The 16776-nt window shown below is 48.9% G+C and overlaps 1 long non-coding RNA gene across 1 annotated transcript in view; it reads right to left on the bottom strand.

The window, feature by feature from the left end:
• LOC138580814 (uncharacterized) overlaps positions 1–16560 on the bottom strand; it is a 126867-nt gene extending 110307 nt beyond the window's left edge. Inside the window, exon 1 of the long non-coding RNA XR_011304349.1 lies at positions 16390–16560. This is a non-coding gene — a long non-coding RNA (uncharacterized lncRNA). The remainder of the gene's footprint in view (positions 1–16389) is intronic.
• Between the last annotated feature and the right edge of the window lie 216 nt (positions 16561–16776).

Below are 16776 nucleotides of genomic sequence, written 5' to 3'. Positions count from 1 at the left end.
TCTTTTGCTGTCATATCGTTCAGTTGCCGATAATCAATACAGGGTCTCAAAGTGCCTTCCTTCTTCTTTACAAAAAACATGGGGAATCCTGCGGGCGATTTAGACGGCACTATGTATCCTTTTTGTAGACTCTCCGACAAGTACTCCAGAAGCACCTGCTTTTCGTCTCGTGTTAGGGCATAAAATTTCCCATGGGGGATGACACAGTCCGGCAGCAATTCGATGGAACAGTCAAAGGAACGATGTGGAGGAAGAGGTATATCGCCAGGCTCAGAGAATACCTGTTCGTAGTCGATGTATTCCTGTGGAATCAGAGACGTGGAACATAGACTGACCCCTCTGCCGTATGTTTCCAGGGAGGTTGAAACGGCCAGGGTAGGAGCTGGTAGTTTGCATTTCTGAGTGCAAACAGTGGATGAAAAGGTTAAAGTCTGAGTTCTCCAGTCTATCACCGGGTTATGATATTGCAGCCAAGGTAACCCCAAGACCACTTTGTAGGATGGGGACTTTATTACGTCCAAGGCGAGTTCTTCACTATGGTCCGTAATCTGGAGGACTAGACCTACTGTGAACTGACAAACGGGCCCGGAAGACAAGGGAGTTCCATCAATGAGCTCCACGGTTAAAGGAATGTGTCTGGAAATTAATGGTATCTTGTGTCTGGCGGCAAATGTCTCGTCGATGTAGTTGCCGGAAGCCCCACTGTCCAACAGGCCTAATACTTCCAAATTCTTGTCAGGCAACTTAATCTGGATCTTCAAGGTCTGTAACACTGCTGGTTGCATGGGAAGACGAATCGAACAAACAACTGAAGGGTCTGAAGATGATTGAGACCTGTCGTTGCCCTTCCAGTACACGAAAGGTCTCCTAGTTTCCCGACTTCTTCTTCTGCGGGCGCAATGGGCACGTACCGAGATAATGCCCGGCTGCTCCACAGTAAAGACATAAACGTAAAGACCTCCTCCGTTTCTTCTCTTCCTCAGACAATGGACCTCTTATGGCTCCCAGTTGCATTGGCTCCGATCCAGATTCAGTAGGACCGAACGAACCTGCGGGTAAACTGGACGTCCTGGGACTGTTTCTTTCAAGCCGACGTCTCTCAGCCTTTCGTTCGGCTAATCTCTGGTCAATACGGAGCAACTGATCAATCAACTGTTGGAGGCTCTCTGGTTCGGGGATATGGAGTAACTCGTCCTTGTACTCCTCTCTGAGGCCTCGGCGGAACAGAGTCTTCTGCGTAATTTCTGGCCATTGGGAGTCGGTAGCCAAAAGTCGGAAGCGGCTGATGTAAGCTATAATGTCAGCGCTTCCCTGCTTGTAATCCATCAATTGATTCTGTGCAGCGGAGGCCAAATTAGGTGTCTGGAACACCTCAAGGAATGCCTTTTCAAAAGCAGCAAAATCGTTCAAAATGGAACTGTTTGTAACTACAAACGGAGTTGCCCAAGCTAACGCATTTCCAGTTAGATTTCCCAGGATATACCCGATCTTGGCCCTATCATTGTTGAAGTAAGTAGATCTGAAAAGGAAATGTATCCGACAGTGATTACAAAATTCAGCCACCCGTCTCGGGTCTCCATCAAACTTGATAGGTGTAGTGTGAGCCAAAGATCCCTCCACCAGAGAGGTACTAGGCGCTCCTTGGGTTATCATCTGGCGTAACGTCTGATTCTCCTGGCGCAGGGCGGTCATCTCGGCCCTGAGAGCTAGTAACTCATTCCGCATGTCTTGCGTATCATCCATCTCCAGGTCAGAAGGCAGGCGTCTCAATCTGTCAAGTTGGGAAGCCCGAGAGGGCCGCGTACCTGATGTCTTGGAGGTCGATCTCGCAGAGGTCGCCAGTCTGGAGCTCGTGAAAAGATGAACAAGTGGCACGAAGAACCAGTCTCTCCACCACCCACGAATAGAAATGGGTGGAGGATGGACCGACTCCCAATATCACGAAGGCATTCTTCAGATAACTGTGACAGTGGGACTGTGCAAGCACAGACTGGTGAGGCCAAAGTTTAGGTGAAGATTGCTGGCAAGATGAAGTCCGATGACAATACTCCGGAGGCTCAAGAACTGCAGTAGTAGTCAAAATGTCCGACGCGGCAAGACAGGTCAATACCGCAGAAAGAAAAGATCTTGGCAGATGCTGGTGGTCCGACAGGAGCAGGCAGACAGGGAAGAGGGAGACCAGATATAACTAGCAGTCAGGCCCTAAAAGGTGCCTAGTAGGTGGACCCAGAGTTGACCTGGAAGAGTTGCTTGGCAGGGCCCAGGTAAGTGATTGGCAGGTTCTGAACGGGATTATGGCAGGAGTGAGCAGGCAGGCCCAAGACAGGACCCAGGTAAGGGTAGCTGGCAGGCCCAGGGCAGGTCCTAGGTAAGTAGTTGGCTGGCCCAGGACAGGGCCCAGGTAGGGGTAAACAGGCAGGCTCAGGGCAGGACCCTGGTAGGGTAAGCAGACAGGCCAGGGCAGGACCCAAGTAAGGGTAAACAGACAGGCCCAGGGCAGGACCCAGGTAAGGGTAAACAGGCAGGCCCAGGGCAGGACCCAGATAAGGGTAAACAGGCAGGCCCAGGGCAGGACCCAGATAAGGGTAAACAGGCAGGCTCAGGGCAGGTCTCAGGAAGGTGGATGGCTGGCCCAGGACTGGACCCAGGTAAGTACAGGAGCACAGGAACAAACAAAGCGAAGCGCAGCAAACCGCGTTGAGACGCGGCTTGCCTCGATTCGTGGCCTCTTTTATGGGTCGCCGGCGCCCGAGAGGCTTGGAACGCAAGCCGCTTCGTCTCCGGGCACCGGCGAACCCACAACGAGGCCTGGAAGGCAAGCCCTTCCAAGGAGGCGAGCCCAGTCCACGGCGCATGCGCGGAACCGCGACAGAGGTCTCCCGCGCATGCGCCGTAGGCCGCCGGGCCCAACACCCAATGCACCTCCCCTGGCGAGTCCCCAGACGGGCAACGCGCGGGTAGACTCGCCAGGAGGAAAAGGGAGCGGCAGACTCCGGTCTCCCACGTGACATGACACATGGTTGGTGTCTCTGCATGGTTGGTGTCTCTGGCATGGTTGGTGTCTCTGTATGGTTGGTGTCTCTGGCATGGTTGGTGCCTCTGCATGGTTGGTGTCTCTGGCATGGTTGGTGTCTCTGGCATGGTTGGTTTCTCTGCATGGTTGGTGTCTCTGGCATGGTTGGTGCATGGTTGGTGTCTCTGGCATGGTTGGTGTCTCTGGCATGGTTGGTGTCTCTGGCATGGTTGGTGTCTCTGCATGGTTGGTGTCTCTGGCATGGTTGGTGTCTCTGCATGGTTGGTGTTTCTGGCATGGTTGGTGCATGGTTGGTGTCTCTGGCATGGTTGGTGTCTCTGGCATGGTTGGTGCATGGTTGGTGTCTCTGGCATGGTTGGTGTCTCTGGCATGGTTGGTGTCTCTGCATGGTTGGTGTCTCTGGCATGGTTGGTGCATGGTTGGTGTCTCTGGCATGGTTGGTGTCTCTGCATGGTTGGTGTGTCTGGCATGGTTGGTGTCTCTGCATGGTTGGTGTCTCTGGCATGGTTGGTGTCTCTGCATGGTTGGTGTCTCTGGCATGGTTGGTGTCTCTGCATGGTTGGTGTCTCTGGCATGGTTAGTGCATGGTTGGTGTCTCTGGCATGGTTGGTGTCTCTGCATGGATGGTGTCGCTGGCATGGTTCGTGCATGGTTGGTGTCTCTGCATGGTTGGGGTCTCTGGCATGGTTGGTGCATAGTTGGTGTCTCTGGCATGGTTGGTGTCTCTGGCATGGTTGGTGTATCTGCATGGTTGGTGTCTCTGGCATGGTTGGTGTCTCTGCATGGTTGTTTCACTGCCCCTGCAATGATTCTGCCTGCATCCTTGATTTGGCAGTAGGCCTCACTATGATGTTGGGGGTAATCCAGACTCATTTACAGATACCGATACTTGGTCTGGGGGAATTATCTCGAGATTACAGGTGGGGTAACGGCAGAGTTAGTCCCCACTTTTGGAGACCATAGTACTCCAAGACCTTCCAGACTTTGTAGGATTTACAGCAAGCGGTAATTCGGCCATTGGTAAATCCTCAATGTGGGGGAGTTACCCCCAGCTTATAACATATGCTGGAGGTAACTGCTCCGCTTTATCGCTCATCACCAATCTGGGAATTTGGTGGTGCTTTAAAAGTGGCTGGAAATTAGTTGAGCCAAAAAAAGGGGGCAGTAACAGATTTACTGCCATTTCCTTACCACATTTCTAAACTCATACTGATGCCCAATTCCTGTGTCTCTTCTTCACTTACATCTATATTTCTGCACTAGTTGTGTTCGCGTCTCAGGAGTGCCTGAGTTTGCACCTCTGCAGAACCTGTGCCCGTATCCCTTCAGGGACAGTGGCTGTATTACTGCAGTGAGTTTGTTTTTATATTGTCAGTGTCTTTATAGTTGGTTTGAGGGTGGCTGCAGCTATTGCATGTGCATATCTGCTTCCGAAGTCTGAGTATCTTTGCACTACTTGTGTCTATATTATATTTCTACAAGGGTTTTCTCTGCTTCTCTGGGGTTATTGGGTGTGTATCCCAGCAGTCACACAGTCTGTATTTCTAGAGCGATTGTGCCAGTGTCCCTGTGGTGATTTTGTCTGTGTCCCTGTGTCACTGCACCCCTTGCTTCTATTTCTCTTGCAGTAATTGTGTTGGTATTCCTGCAGTTGTCATTTCTGCCAAGCTATAGAGCATTGGCTTGTACTCGCACATTTGCAGAGGATGTGTCTGTCTCCCTGCAGTGATCCTGTTTGTATTTCTCCAGGGGCTTTTTCCATATCTTTGTAGTGACAGTATCTGTGTGTCTGCATGGACTGTGTCTAGGCCTCTGGATACAGAGTTGTCCAACTCCAGGTCTCGAGGGCCGGAATCCTGATGGGTTTTCAGGACATCCCTCATGAATATTCATGAGTCAAATGTGCATACATTTAGAATCACTGTATGCAAATTTATCTCATGCATATTAATGGGGGGTATCCTGAAAATCCGAAATGGTTCCTGCCCTCGAGTCCTGGAGTTGGACAACCCTTAATCTGCAGTGATTGTGTTTGAATCCCTGCTGTTATTGTATCTCTTCACTGACTGTGCCTGTGTCTTTGTAAAAGACATATCTATATCTCTGCAGCCCCTGTCTCTATATTTCTTCAGTGGGTGTGTCTATTGAGCTGCACTGGTTGTATCTTTTTCCCTGCAGTGTTTGGGGCTGTATCCCAGCAAAGGCTGTTTCTGTCTCCTGGCTTTTGATACATTGATGTATCTGCAGAGACTGTTCTCTGCAGTGTCTTTGTATCTTTGAAGTGATTATGCCTTTGTTTGTCCACTTCTCATGTCAGTGTCTCTGTAGTGGTTTCGCCAGCATGTCTGTAGTGGTTTGACCCGTGACATTGCAGATACTGTTTCATAGCTCGACAGTGCTTCTGTCTGTGTCTTGCCAATGATTGGAACTGTAGGTGCATAACAAATATCACTCCATCTGTGCATTAATTGTGTCTGTGTTTCACTGAGACTTGGTTTGTACCCCCACACTGACTTGGTTTGTATCTCTGTGTCCATAGTGCCTGTATCTCTCCAGTGACGTTATTCATATATATATTTGTGGTGAATCTTTCTGTTCTGTGCAGTGTTGGGGTTTCACTGTAGCATTTGTATTTGTATCAGTGTTTGTACAGTCTTGGATCGGTGCATTAATAGAGAGTGAGCCTGTGTCTCTTGATCAGGTGTCTCTTGTTCTCAGCAGCATTTGGGTGCAGTGATTTTGTCTGTTACCCTGCATTTAATGTGACTATATGCCTGCAGTGATGCTGTCTGTCTGTTTGAAGTGATGGCGTCTATTTCTCAGCAATGGCTGTGTCTATACATTGATTGTGTGTGCACCATTGTAGATAGTGTGCTTGTTCCTCCAAATTCACTGTGTCTAGTCTATGAGGTGAGTGATTTTGGGAATCCTCATTGATTGTGTCTGTATCTCTACAGTCATTGAGCCTGTAGCCTTCCAGAGGATACTGCTAGGAAAGATATCTATAAATGCAATATCCCTCCATATTATGAACCCCAAACTTTTTGCTTTTGTTTGGCTATCCTGGCTTGACTTTTTCCAGTGGAGCCCAGCCTTCAGATGAGCTACCCTGGGCCTTTGCTCATTTGTTATGGGGAAACTGACACCTCCTTCAGGCTGTCAGTTCTGGGAAACTATGTTTCCCTTAGTCTTTACTTCGTTGCCATTTCTTAGTAACTTTTTATCAGTGTGCAAAGTACATTACTGTACCGTGCACTGGGATCCTTTAGTTTTATGGCCCTCGATGTCCTCTAAGTAATTTCTGGTGCATGTACAAGTGTGCCTAGAATGAACTGGTGGCAGCAGTTTACTTTTCTTGTATTTTTACTACTTTTTGTCAAACCATCCCGTGCTTTCCATCGATGGCTCATGACTGTGGCCAGTGCTGAAAAGGGCTGTGCCACATAGTCTTTTGTTCTGTCTTTTGGCCATCTTGTCCCTTTGACTTCCCCCAGGTCGGGCTGACCCGGGCATTCCTTGTTTGGGCATGCAGCCTCCCACGAAAACCACATCTTTCGTGGGCGCCTGAATGTCACGTGTGCTAGCGCCCAGGAAGAGGGTTGGGACTGTCCAGTCCCAATCCACACTACTGGTGCCAGGATGTCTGGTGTGCATGTATGCATGGGGACCACAGTGGACCATGATTGGACCAGGAACTGCATGCATGCAAAGGAGCAGATCTTCTATTGGTTGTCCAGATTCGGTCATGCATCGAACTTTGGAGAGAAGGGGCCCTGCATCCATTCCAGGTCGATCTACAGTGGTTCATCTTGAACTACTGAAGGAGCCAAGTATCCTGTGATCTGAAGCAGACCTGTGGACCCGCCAGAGATGAGCTGGAACGTTTGGCACCCTGAGCCCGCTGTTGTCCCATCAGACCCCTGTTTCATTCTCGGCCTTAGAATGCCTGCAAAGGCGCTTCAACCCTTTTGAGTAGTGGGAACAACTACTCTCAGCATCTCATGATTTCTTGCCAAAAGAGCCTTCTCGTAGTGTTCTGGGCCATCCAGTGAACTGACCAGCTGTGCCCTGGGACATCGCATAGGAGCGCCGCCGTTTTGAGTTGAGGCTTGAAACTTTGTGAATCCCTAGATTGTGGTTCTCGACACTCTCCTGCCAAATTCCAAAGGCCTGGCTCCTCTGGGTCGCGAACTAGGAGAGTGCATCACGCTGCAAGCCTTTGCAGTTCCAGTGTCACTGCATTGTGGTGGCAGTCGCTGTGAGTGGCTTTCCCAGCTTCTCTACTGTGACATGAGTCTTGCTGCACTGGAATTTTCTTCTTCCTCCCTTCGTGGGCAAAGTTGTGGCCACTATCCTGTCACGGTCTACTGTCTCGTCCCACAGCCTGAGAGCCAAGTAGGAGACCAAAGACAAGATTTGGAACCTCAGATGACCTCGACTAAACTGGCATAGTTTGGTCTGGATTGAAGCAACTGGGCAGTGAGTACTTGCATAACTTACCGGTGGTCCCTGGCTCATCCTTTTCTTTTTACGCACAAGGGTTCCTTGGGATCCTCTCTTTGGCTGGGATAGCCTAAGCTCCCTGGCCGGACTCAGAAACTGCTCTGTCCATGAGGGTAGACCCTTCCCTGGCAATTGGAACATTTTCTATCCCAATCAGGACCCTTACCTAGCTGTCCCAGCATCTTGAAAAAGTACTGTCTTCGCTTTATGCACGACCATGCGTTTTTACATACTGCTGTATTTTGAACACAAGGCTCCCCACTTCATAGGGCTGGACTGAATAAGTTAGGGTTTCCATCCTGAAGACTGCCTAATGGTTAAATTGTGTTAAGCCCCTCCTCCCCCTTCTATTTCAGGTTGTGGATGTTTTCCTCCCTTTTTCGCATTAAGCTACAGTGATTGTATATATGTTAAATAGTGGTATGCTTGTGTGGTAACTGTTGCATTCTTCACTTGGATATTTGTGTTGTTTTATTGGGCCTAAAATAAATGTATATGTATTTTTGATATACACCTGTCTAAGAGTATTCTGTTGTCTTTACTGTGTGTGCTCATTGTGGGGTTCTGATCACTCTCACCCCTCCTAACACTCAGGGCCCGATTCATGGAATAAAGCTGCGCCGAAAACAGGGCGTATGCGTGTAAAACGCACTCAAGCGCCCATTTTCTGATTCATGGAATACATTGCACGTGGCTTACCTGAGACCTGCGTTGAATACGCGTGGGTCCAACACGTCACTGCAACACCATTGAATGCCTTGCGCGAGATGCCCAGTGAAGGCACACACCGTCCAGCGCACACACCTAACAAGGGGGCGGAACACGTGGAATGGGAACAACAAGCGTAAATGTAGGCATTACGTGGGAAGTAACACAGTAAAATACTCGCAACGCCCACACGCGCACTAACAACACGTATTCATGGAATTGAACAGGGCTCTCCTGCGCGCAGGAGAAGACGCGCTTATCCGGAAACACGTCCGCCAAGCAAAAGCAGGCGTAAGTGTCAATGCGCACCTAAAACAATGCATAAAAAGCACACGCCAACACAAACACACGTATACAGCTACGATTAATATACCATTTCTCGCAGCACTGATCGTGGGACACCGCAAGATGAGCATTATTTTACCCAGGACTTGCCTTTTTGGGATGCCTGATGACCAGGTCTATGGCAGGTATAGGTTTCCACCTCATATCATCCTAGACCTGGTCACTGAGTGGGATGAGTGGCTTCACATCACCCACCCTGTGCTCCCAAGCACTGAGCCCCTTGGAAAACGTGCTCAATGTACTGAATGTTTTGGCCACTGGGTAATTTCAGCAGACAACTGCCATAGTTGGGGGTGTTTCACAGCCCACACAGTCACGCTGCCTACACAAGGTGTTTGCAATCATGACTGCACGCCCCTCAGTCCGAAGGCACATATACATGCACAGAACACCCACAGAAAGGCAGGCCATGGTCCAGGACTTTTATGGGGTGGCACACTTCCCCAAAGTGCTAGGTGCCATTGATTGCATCCATGTGGCCCTACGTCCAGCCAGCACATCTATCGGAATTGCAAGCACTGGCATTCCATCAACGTGCAATTTGTATGTAATGCCAAGGGAATTATTACCTCTGTATATGCCAACTATCCAGGGTCCACCCATGATAGTTTCATATTCAGAATGTCACCCCTACACCGGGCTCTGGAAGCTGGGAGGCATGGCAATACATGGCTCATTGGTGAGTACAAATGGCCCGCCAATTGCATGCATATTTCATGCAGACTAAACCACATCACTGACAACCCATCTCACCTTCACAGAGGACAGTGCCTGCCCTCTGAGCACCTACATGATGATGCCAATACGGAACCCCACCACACCACCCCAGGTAAGATACAACGCAGCTCACATTGCAACTAGGCCCATAGTGGAGTGCATATTCGGAGTGCTAAAGTCACGCTTTCGCTCCCTTGACCACTCTGGTGGACAGCTACTGTATGCATCACCAGTAGTGTGCAGGATCATAGTGGCAGCATGTGTCCTGCACAATGATGCAACACAGTGTGGCGTACTGGTGGACATGGTGGTGCCCCCACATCCCCAACCACATTCACGGCCGCTTTGCATGGGAGGGTAAAGGGCATGTGGCGAGTTTGCCCGTACCCAGCTTGTGGCACAGTTTTTCACCTAAAATCCAACCCCTGCGGAGTGCACACACCCCTGGCACATGCCAGGCCACAATCGATGATGACAAAGGGACAAAGATCTGTCCAAGCCTTACCAGCATGAGAATGTGGCTTTGGAAGTTCCACATTGTGTGCATTCCCTAGCACTAAAAGCAACACAATCTGGCGTGTACAAAAGCGACTCATGGAAGAAGGAGCTTCCAACCACCACCATGCCAAAGCAACCATCTAAATGCAGGTATATCACCCAAACCCCCACACAATTCATGTCACCTGTCCCACACAACGTTCCATGGCATGCAATTCCCAAGCAGAGAAACAAATGGCTAACACATAATACCACTGTCCTAAAGTGATCAACAATCAACGGACTATGTCCATGAATCAACCCACCATGTCAACTAAACCCAGCAATGTACACAGGAACAACAATTGGCCAGTACAACATACAAAACACAACACCCAACAGTGAAGTCCTCCTCCCGTGACCAGACATAACTGCACTCGTGCTACAAAGTGCGGTGACTTGTGCATGTCACCCTTGGACATACGTGTGTCCCAGACAACCAAAGGGATCATCAAATTGCATACCACCGTAAGGACATGATCAATGAAGACAGACAAGCAAATACATGAAGTTACCACACCAACAAAGTATGGGACTAAATGCACAAACCAAATGGGACAAACAATCATGATTCCCACTAGGGGTGTATACACATGTTGGACTTGAGACTGCCCACAGATATCATAGAAGCCCATTGCCAAGGCATAAGTTACTTTCACACGTTGCACTCTTTGCAAGCCCATGGAAAGGGGAAGCAGGAGGCGCACATGTGTCTGGACACCAAGGCACAAACAAGGAGGCTACCGACACGAGACGAAAGACGAGCCTGCATGGGTCCAGCTGGAAACCACAGTGGATGCCTTTGGATGCCACACAAAGCAACGAACTGTCACATAAATGCACAATAAACAGAAAAAGAAAAAAAAGATAAAAAGAGAAAAATCAAAATTGCCCATGTGGGACTTTTACCCAGGAGGGAGGAGGTGTGAAGAAAAAAAAACCTCCATGGGTTAATGGGCCGCACAGCTATCAGGGATCAGGAGACCTGTCGCTGCTGCCTTCATACTCTGGTGGTGCATCTGAATGTGGAAGTGGCACAGGAGGTACACCACGTATGGCCCTGGTCTGGTCCTCGATGGCAGTGGCCATGCAGGACTGAGATGCCTGCAGCTGCAACCTGATGGCTCAGAGGTTTCCATGCAACATCTCATGGGATGCACGCAGTTCCTCTGTGATGGCACGAGTCATCAGTTGCAATTGCTGTTCAGACCGCCTACTGCTGGATGCCTCGAGTGCAGCCAGTGTTGTTCTGAGGGACCAATACTCCAACCTCAGGGCTTCCCTGTGGGCCTGACCCTCTGCAGCCAAGGATGCACGCAGATCCCTCAGGTTCACCCGTCAGCTCCTGTTGCTGGCCAGCATGTTCAGCCTGTGTGAGTGGCATGTGGACCGCAATGCTTGCTGCTGGTGCTCCACCTGTCTAGCCGGAGGGATCATGGAATTGGCCAACCTATCCATGCCCTGAGCCAACATTTCCTGTGAAGCAGCCTGTTGTAGTGCAACAACATACATGGACTGCTCCCACACAGTAAAGGCAGTCGATGCACAGCCACTGTGTTGGTGGACCCCATGCCTGCCCTGGCCAAGGGAACCTGGCCCTTCATGTGATGGCGCTGCCTGTGGCTGCAGGACTGCATCCCTCCCCTGATCAGCTGGCCGAGGCCAGGAGTCAAGACTGTGGAGCGTGGCTCTGCAGCCGTAACCACCACAGACGAACGCACCAACACTGACTGGCCCTGTGAGGGGTTTCTCCCTCTTCAGACGCTTGGGATGCAACAGGATCCACACTCCAAGCACTCACCCGCGACATCACAGAGGCATCCACATCTGTTTCACCACTGGAGCCATAGGCTTCTTCAGATACTGACTCAGACTGACTTGCAAAACCAGTGGATTGCCATGGGCTACCACCCCACGTCCTCCACTGGTGGTTGGTCGTGGCTCACTATCCTGTACCTCCTACACCTCCTCCTCTGCCACCAGTGCTTCATCACTTGCACATAGACAGAAAAACACATGATTAGTCATGGAAACAGCGTAGACCATACACATAGCCACCACAATGTCGACATGCAAGACATCAACCTGCCCTGTCACAATCGTACGCAGTGTCAATGCAAGTGATGGACAGGATGAAAGAAGACATGGACATGTGTGGGAAGGGCAAAAACACATTTGGTGCATGATGCCCAGCACCTGCTCCAACCATGGAGCACCTGAATGGCATAGTCCATACACCAACATCCATGTTGTAAACACACATATGCCATGTAGCATAGCCATGCCTTGATCTGCTAAAAGCATCAGATGTAACATGCATACCACTGTCACAGAGCCATGAATGAGGGATGTGACATGACATGACCTGTAACACAAAGACTCCATACACACAAGTCCCACAAGGTGGCAAGATGAAAGGCTGTAGTGAAATGTTGAATGTGGCCACACACGTCCCATGAGTCCATGTCACATCGACACCAGTCAAGTCAAAAAGCACGTTGGAGGCGATCCCAGTGGATGTAAGTGGGAGTGGCCCGTGCACCACAGGTGAACGTCACACAAATCAAACACAACACACTAGGGGTCATTAGGACCCTGGCGCTAAGGGATTAACGGTGCCGTAAAAGGCCGTAGCGCCGTTAACCCCTTAGCACCTAATTACGAGGTCCCTTTGCGGGTCCCGACCTTAACGGCTGGTCTGGACCAGCCGTTAAAGTAGGGACCTGCAAAGGGATTTATGAGGTAATTACGGTACCGCAATTTACGGTACCATAATAACCGCCTTCCCCAGTCCCATTGAGCCCTATGGGGCAAAAATGGGAATGGGGAAGGGCCAATGTTAAATGGGGAATTACCGCCCCGCCAACCTTGGAATGGGGTGGTATTTCCCCATTTAACATTGGCGGACTCGTTACAATACCGGCAGCAACCATGGTGCTAATAGCGCCATTGGTTACCACCAGTGTTGTAATGAGGGCCACTGACAACCCATGGGAATGTAGCGGCCAGGTTGAAGCGGAAGTGCATGCAACATGTGTCAATAGCGTGAAGAGGGTTGTAGGTGTACATCCAAACTCCCCCGAGTGTGGTGAATGGCGTGGATGCAGTGCACGTGTAAAACTGTCGGCTCAGAGGCCTGTGCCCAAGGACAGAGTTTGGGCAGGTGACTAGTGCATTTCATCATTTATCGTGGACGTCAGCAGGGGTGGGGAGTAGTGACAGCAAAACACATGTCCAATCACCATAAGTGGCACCTGACCTTTACTTTACTTTTACTTTAAAACATTTATAATGCGCATCCATAAACCCATTGGTGTGAGGGCGCAGACAAGACTGACGAGAACAAAGAACACATAGCTGTCCCAAGAAGCAGGAGAGACAGAAAGGGCTTAAGAGCAAAGAGGAGCAGGAGCTAATTAAAGAGCGGGGTCTTAAGCTCTTTTTTGAAGGTGCTCAGTAAGGATGGATTTCTTAAGTGAGATGGCAGAGTATTCCAGAGCGTAGGAGCCACACAAAAGAATGCTCCCGCTTGGACCTTCTTGGTTTGCATCTGGGCTGAAAGATAACATTTTGATTATTAGATCTTAAGTTTCTGTGGCAGGGTTTTTCCCTAATATGCTTTTGAAGATGGGGGGGCATAGCCCCCATGTGACACTTAGAGGTAATGACCAGCAGTCTAAAGGAGATTCGCACCTCTACAGGGAGCCAATGTAGAGCCTGTCATGCTTCCATTATGTGAGAGCGAAAGGAGAGGCCTGTTACGACTCTCACTGCTCCATTTTGTACCACTTGAAGTCTACTGATGGTTGCTTTGCTAGCCTCCGCCAGCAGGCTACATCAGTAGTCTATTTTAGAGCCTATTATAGTTTGTGCAATTGCCTCAGCATTCTGGTTGGAAATGTAAGGTCTCAAGTGAGCCAGTAGCTTGATGTAATGGGATGCAGATGCGACCGTTCAACCTACATAAGCCTTCATATTTAGTGACTGGTCCAACACCGCTCCCAAGATTTTCACTTTCGGGAGAGTAGGGATTTCCCCGTCCCCCAACTGGAAGTGCTTATATGCAGGGTTTAGTTTGGCTAAAATGCCCTCAGAACCCACTACCATGAGTTCGGTTTTACCCCGGTTGAGGGCCAGATTATTCTGCATCATCCAATGCTCGATGATGGAGAATATTCGGGTAAATTCAATTTAATCTGAATCATGATGTCCCATGAGGTGAATGACACATTGCGTGTCGTCGGCACAATTGGAAAAGAGGACCCCCTCTTGTGTAAGATGAGCAAAAAAGGGGACCATGAAAATGTTGTAGATGCAAGGAGATAGGCTGGCTCCCTGCGGGACTCCAAAAAGCACCGGTATGGCAGGTGCCATCGCCTCACCAGCGCAGACCCTACTGATTCCGTTGGATAAGAACGATAGCAGCCATTTAGTGGCCGCCTGGGAGCAGTTTGCCACTGACATCAACCTATCGGCCAGAATGGTATGATCGACCAAGTCAAATGCCACGGATTGATCCAATGAGATGAGTAGAGAGATCTGCTGATTGTTCAGTCTCTTCAGAAGTTGCGATTTAAGGTCCAATAGAGAGGTTTCTCTCGCAAAGCCTTGTCTAAACCCTGATAGGAGAGGATTGAGAATAGGGTAGAGATTTAGATGTTGGGTCATTTGGGTGTACGCAACACGATCTTGAATTTTGAGCAGGAATGGGGTATTCGTTATTGGCCTATAATTGGTAGGGACACTCTGATCCAGATTAGGCTTTTTCAGTAGCAGTGTTACCCAAGCCTGCTTCATATCGTCCGGAACAATACTGGATGCAAAGGATGAGTTGACAAATTTGCAAATGGCATGCACTAGAGAGGGCGAACAGGTTTTGATAATAGTCAATGAGCAAGGGTCACCTGTGGGGTTAGTAGCCTTAGATTTAGTAATAATCGAGGCTAGGTCGTCCTCTGATATGGGGGTAAAAACAAAAATGGGTCTGTTGAATGTTTTACCATCCCTAAGGACCCCCATGGTGTCAATAGCAGTCTTTTTAATAGCTATACCTTCCCGAATTCCTTCCAGCTTCCTTGCCATGGCCATTTATCATCTTTGATGATGGTAGATGCTTTAGGTCGGGGAATTAGCTCCTGCTCTTTGAGAATTATGAACAGTTTTTAACGTGGGTAATAATAAGCAGCGCTCTGATACCTGAGGGTTTGTAGCGCTATATAAATGCAAAATTATTATTTATTATTATTATTATTATTATTATTAAGTTCACTAGAGTCAGAAGATGCTTGAGAAATTCTGGAGTTATGATGCGACTTCTTAGCTGCTATTTTTGCGAATTTGTATTTTTTGGATGCATTTTTATAGTCTTGTAGTGCTAGTGGGGATTGATTCACTTTCCAGATGTGGAATAATTTGAGAGAAGCTGCTTTAAGAGTTTGAAGTTCATTGGAGAACCAAGTATTACTCTTTTTGGTCTCCGCAGATTTCTTCTTCCTTTTAAGTGGGGCCAGTGTGTTAACCACCAAGTTCAGTGTGGACTTGAGTTTCTGGGCTATAGTGCATGTATCATCCATCTCCAGGATCGGCAGAGCCTGTGGTAACAGTGCTTCAATTCTTTCCTGAGTCAGGTGTTTAACATTGCGTTGTAGCACTGTTTGGGTGATATTCGATTTGATTTTAGTGGAGAAGGGAACAGTAACAGAGAAGTGCACGAAGGCATGATCTGACCAAGGGCACGGGGCCACCCGCACATCATGACATGGCAAGTTAATAATAGAGACCCAATCTAGTTTGTGACCTAGAACGTGGGTAGGAACTTGCACCAATTGACTGAAGCCCAAGTCTGTGAAAGATTGTGAGAGTTCAGTAGCTATTGGGTCATGACCCAGCCAGTAATTTAAGTCTCCAAGCACTATAAAGCGAGCATTAGGCTTCAATAATGGAAGGAGGTAGCTGGATAGCGCCAGGGTGAAATTACCTGAGAGTGTGGGACGGCGATAAATCAGTATGAAGTTAAGCGTGGTTTTGCCATTCATACATACCGATTTTTTAAAGTAAAAATTCAACTCCATCCATAAGATGGCCCTTTATTTCCCAGGCTGATAGAGAGTTTTTGAGAATGAAGGCCACTCCTCCTCCCCTTCCTGCAACTCTATCCTGTCTGAGCATGTTGTACCCATCTGGAATAGCTAAGTGCAGTGAGGGGCCGGCAGCACTGGAACCCCACGTTTCCGTGATGGCACATACATCTAGTTTATGAATGTCTATGTAGTCAGAGACCTCATGAGCATGCTTAATCAATGACCTAGTATTGAGTAGCATGCAGTTCAATGAACCAAGAGGAAGGGGAGTGTGACATATGGCGTTTTTTTTCTCCATAGGAGTAAGCAATAAGGGAAGCGTTCCATAAGACTCTGCCTTGCTTTCAATTATAGGCGCGGTGACAACGCTCCAGGGTGGAGAACAGTCTGAAGGAAGGGGGGGGGGGGAGATTGAGTGCGTAGCAAATTGAGAGTAGTATTAGGTATGAGAGGAGGCAGACTTACTATAGATGTGGAGGAAGAGATGATCTGAGGTTTTGAGAATATGTTTCTTGCTGCTTCAATTGTAGCCAGCACTTCCTGTAGCCCCATCTTGTGCTGCACGGGTGCCTAGCACCGAACCGCCGACACGTTCCGGCCACGGACCGGCACAGACCGGCTAGCCCCCTTCGCACCGGCACGTTCGCGCCGGGTTCAATGAGAATTAGGGAAAAAGAACTACAGAGGATGATGGGAAATGTAGTTTTCCCGGATGCAGTGCGTGCAGGAAAAATAAACTTTCCTGTTTCAAATCGCACTGTGTGAACAAGGCATGAATAAAGTAATATGTGCAATGTCAGGGATGGCAGATGCACCAATACAAATTACATTCAGTAAAATGCGTAACATGTT

Source organism: Ambystoma mexicanum, chromosome 3p, assembly GCF_040938575.1.
Source record: "Ambystoma mexicanum isolate Mex_15411 chromosome 3p, UKY_AmexF1_1, whole genome shotgun sequence".
In the NCBI taxonomy this organism is placed as follows: domain Eukaryota; kingdom Metazoa; phylum Chordata; class Amphibia; order Caudata; family Ambystomatidae; genus Ambystoma; species Ambystoma mexicanum.
Note: the sequence above shows the minus strand (reverse complement) of the source record. Positions and strands in the feature narration are given on the sequence as shown.